General features: G+C 36.0%; 1 long non-coding RNA gene across 1 annotated transcript; it reads right to left on the bottom strand.

Moving 5' to 3' along the window:
• Positions 1–386: 386 nt before the first annotated feature.
• Positions 387–1,289, bottom strand: LOC146860037 (uncharacterized). Its single transcript, XR_014979083.1, has 3 exons — positions 1,184–1,289; positions 1,002–1,075; positions 387–577 (listed from the first exon to the last, which is right to left on the bottom strand). It is a non-coding gene; the product is annotated as an uncharacterized LOC146860037 (long non-coding RNA).
• Positions 1,290–4,786: the final 3,497 nt, after the last annotated feature.

Here is a 4,786-nt window from a genome sequence, read left to right as displayed (position 1 = left end):
AGTAGTAAGGCCCGTACCTGTTGGTGGGCTGCTCCAGCAGAAAAGTCTTGGCCTGCGTGGGCGATGGAGAGACTGACTTCAACTTCTTTGGAAAACAAGAACACCGGGCACAGTGTGTTTTACCTTAAGTTGGCATGTTAACTCTAGACTAACTAGATATATATACAATCAAAACACAAATACTGCTATACGATACGTAGAAATGATTATTATTTTCTTATTAATATTCTTATTTCTTTTTCACATAGAAAATGTTTTTTTATAAATAATATGTAGACAATAAGAAATACATTTACAATTTCAATAATATTCTATGAACCACATGTATTCTCTTCCTTAGACAGTAGATACATTTCAAATGATTTCATGACTTTATATTTCGGATAACACCATCGTCTTAATTACAATTCATTTGCACACACATCATTTTTTTCTTTTTTTTTAAATTACTACTTTAATTAGAGGAAGTGTATAATAAAAACCCATGAATCACAAATAACTAAATGCACAGAGACTGGCGGCTTGTTGGAAAACAACGCCTTTCGGCTAGGACTTCATCGGGACTCCGTCACAGTGGCTATTAAACAAAAAATATATAAACAAAATTATAATCTAGAGTTTAAATGCCCTTATGAATAATTAAAAACATATGTTAAAACCGTAGGCACCCATTTGATAAAGGGATCTAGTCTAAGATTTCTTTCCTTGAGTCAGTAATGAACATCAACAATATGTGACAACTACATGTAGTCGAACATGAGATTTCCAGCATTGTCTAAGACTAAGATTAAATACTGTTAGAAAGAAAATGGAAAACAGCCCCAAAGCAAGCAATCATGCAGGTGTCAATAGTTTGTGTTATCAGTGATTAAAGCCAAACTTTCCAACATCAGAGCATAGAGTGAATAAAGTAGATAGATATTTCCTACTCTGTTTAGTGTGCCCTCACATGCTTTTATTATTATTAAATGTGATTAAAATGTTGTATTTCTTAAGCCTACCTCGTGAGTGTGAAGATGACACTATCCTCGAGCAGTTTGAGATATGAAATATCTCTATCCAGGATATACAATAACTGTATTAAGAAAGTAAAAGAGGCAATATTATAACCTCCTATTATACTGTTAGGTTCAAGGTTGTGATGTGATATCATACAGACTCTACTTTATTTAATAATTAATACCTTCTCTTAAAATCTTCTTTTCAGTTCACTATGTGATTATTTTTTAGATTCATCTAGTGATGCTCCTCATAGGGCAGCTATCCCGGGAGACTTGCACCGTGGTAGCAGCAATAACTATATTAAGACAGTAAAAGAGGCAATATTATAACCTCCTATTATACTGGAAGGTTCAGTGTTACTATGTAATATCATACAGACTCTACTCTATTTATTGATTAGTACCTTCTCTTAAAATCTTCTTTATTTTTCTTTTAGAAACAAAATATATGTACAGGCAGCCGACACGTGTTTCGTCCCAACGGACTTTCTCAAGGCTGCACACAACACATAGACATAAAATTAAAATCCATTAAAAATAAAACGTGAGTTTTTGACAATTTCAATAAGCTCACATTTACTAATTCTATTATATCCATAGACTGAGACTAGCATCAAACCAATTTGGATGTTACATTTCTCACCAAAAGTCATCCTATTTAGCATTTATAAGATTAAATACATTGCCAGAAACAAGCACTTTTGTAACAATCAGATTCCACGTGTTTGGAATAGCAACATAGTAACCACCACCATGGACCAAGTATCTAGTAAAGTTATATGAAGAACCTACCACCGAAAGCTGCATGCAAAAAGAATATTGTCTATGACTACTCCATCTCACCTAATATAAGTCGATGAGTCCAAATAGTTATTCCATAGTTGGTCAAATGAATAAAAGACCAGCTGAGAAATGTGTGTCCCACGGTAAGTCACTAGTCCTGAACAACACTGATCGTGCAGTTTCCGTTTCAGTAATCAATTTGCCCACGTCATAATGAACCTATAAATATTAACATGCATGTTACTGGTATTGTCCCAGTAATAATGCCACTATATAGATTATACGACATTTCTGAATGAAAAAGGCATATTATATATCTAACAGCTGCTTGCACTAAACGTACACGAAAAAATAAGCAGTGAAAAGAAGCGAACGTAGGGCTTCATATTATTTATGCTTCACAATTATTAAGTTGACACCATAGTTCCAATTACATCTCCAAGTACGGTCAGCCAAGTTTACACCAGTCCCCAGTATCAGGGATATGTTGTTTTGAAGCAAATCACAATAAACATTACGGTAAGCAGAAGGAGAAAATGCACAAAGTAATAAGACAGATGAATCTACCTGAAGTAGTGGATAAGAAGTATAAGATTCTAAAAGGAGTATTACAAAATCATCAGCTCTACATAAAAGACAAAAAGATGCGCAAATTGAAGCGCGATGATAATGATTATAAAAATGGAAGGGTATTTACTTATGCAAGTAAATTTGATAACGTCAACACCAATAACAAACAAACCATAGGTACCAAATCAGAGGGAGGTACTCTAAATATGGCTGTATCAAGCGAGACAGATCTCTCAAGCATTGCTAGCTATACAAGTGAAGAGACTAACACATCAACAGGGCCATCTAACGGTGCCAATGTAGGACAATCCAACTCTTTTTTTTATTAAAGATGGAAAGATTCAGGAAAGGTACCAGACAGAGACCAAAACATCAGGATTCAAATCCAAAAAGACAAGAAGAGGCAAGACAAGAGGACAGAGGGGGAGTCAAAGGAAAGGAAAGGATGATAACAAGATCGGTGTCCAAAATAGCACAGAAATAAATGTGAAGACACTACCCAGCCTATCTAATTGTGTGGATGATAATGTAAACGTTATAAATCTTTCTGACCATGTGCTGGATGCAAATGAAATACAAATTTTGAGCACAGGTTTGGGATTCTGCCCTGCTTCATTACCAAACTTTACAGACTATCATATTGGCCTTTTTAAGTTTATAAGAAATCTCAAATTAAAAAAATTATTTTCCAACAGAAGTGAAAATGAACCTATTCCATCATCCTCATGTGAAGTAACGGTTAATGATGTAAAAAGCATACAATTCCTCTTGTCCCTAGAACAAAGTGGGGCCTCTGATCCAACCATCACTCATATTATAGGATCTAAATATCAACATGGAGGTTGACACAAACAGTGGATTAAAGGTCAGGTCCCGATTTACACCAAATTTGGCATCAGATAATGTCATTGACATTTTTTTGCACAAAGTCACACAAGAATTATATATGTTGGAGGACAAATACCAAAACAAACAAAAGCAGACCAAGCAAAATATCAGTCCAGAGGAGAGGGAGGCGCTTTACAGAATTTCTAAAAATCTAAACTTAGTGATAAAAGAGGCCGACAAGGGGGGAAAAGTAGTTATCATGAATAGGAAAGATTACATTTCAGAGATCGATCGACAATTGATGGACTGCTCAGCATATGAGGCAGTCACATCTAACACTATGAGTAATGTAACCAATCTCATAGAAAAGAAATTGGAATTTTGGAACACTCAAGGATTGATTACTGAATCAGAATGTAGATACCTTTTCAACCCCACACCTACAGCAGCTTGCATTTACATTCTAACTAAAGTACATAAGTGTAACACATTCCCACCGGGCAGGCCCATTATTTCTGGGATTGGTTCCCTCACGGAAAAATTGTCTGAGTACATCGACCTGTTCTTACAACCTCTGGTACAGAATCTTCCCTCATATCTTAGGGATACGAACGACTTACTAAGCAAAGTGGAAGATTTTGAGTGGACAGATGGTCATCTTCTTGTCACGTTGGACGTGAGTTCCCTATATACATGTATCCGGAGGGAAAAGGGCCTAGAAGCAGTTCCACATTTTTTAGACACCAGAAATGCTAATCTACATGAACATAACGCCATGCTTATTGATTTAATAACCTTAGTTTTAAACAACTTTTTTTTACATGAAGGCAAACGGTTCAGACAAACAAGAGGAGTGGCAATAGGCACAAAATTTTCGCCATCATTTGCAAATCTTTACATGGGTCTTTATGAGAGGATCCATGTTTGTAAACATTGTCCAACCGTCTACACCGAACACATCATTCTTTGGACTCGATACATAGACGATGTGCTTCTCTTTTGGTCAGGTACACTTGATAGGCTTTATCAACTTTCTAAATGATAAAATGTTCAATGTACATTTCACACACCAGTCAAACAATAAGAGCATTGACTATTTGGACACCACATAATATGTGGCAGGACACAATATTAGATCTAAGGTATTTCGCAAAGAAACAGCATGCAATTCTGTTTTGCATGCAATCAGTGCCCATCCTCAGATGCAGATCAGATCAATTCCGTATGGGGAAATGATCGGAATAAGACGTACCTGCAGTACAGACAATGATTTTGAACTTGAACTTGAGAACCTAGAAAGAAGATTTGTAAACAGAGGCTATTCTGGAAAGATCCTGGCCTCAGCCAAAGACAAAATTAGCAAGGTGAAACGATCTGACTTGCTACGTAACACACAACAGGCACAGAAAACAAACAGAAAAGATCGAAGAAATAAACCTGCTTTAGTGGTTCCCTATAGTGCAGCCAGTTCAGATCTCTTTGGGATTATGAACAAATACTGGCATATACTCAAAATGGATGCCACTTTAAATAAAGTAATCACAGACAAGCCAAATATCATACATAGCAGGGGAAAAACACTTAAACAGACGTTGTGCCATAGC

This window comes from Triturus cristatus, chromosome 3_1 (genome assembly GCF_964204655.1).
Source record: "Triturus cristatus chromosome 3_1, aTriCri1.1, whole genome shotgun sequence".
Taxonomy (NCBI): domain Eukaryota; kingdom Metazoa; phylum Chordata; class Amphibia; order Caudata; family Salamandridae; genus Triturus; species Triturus cristatus.
Note: the sequence above shows the minus strand (reverse complement) of the source record. Positions and strands in the feature narration are given on the sequence as shown.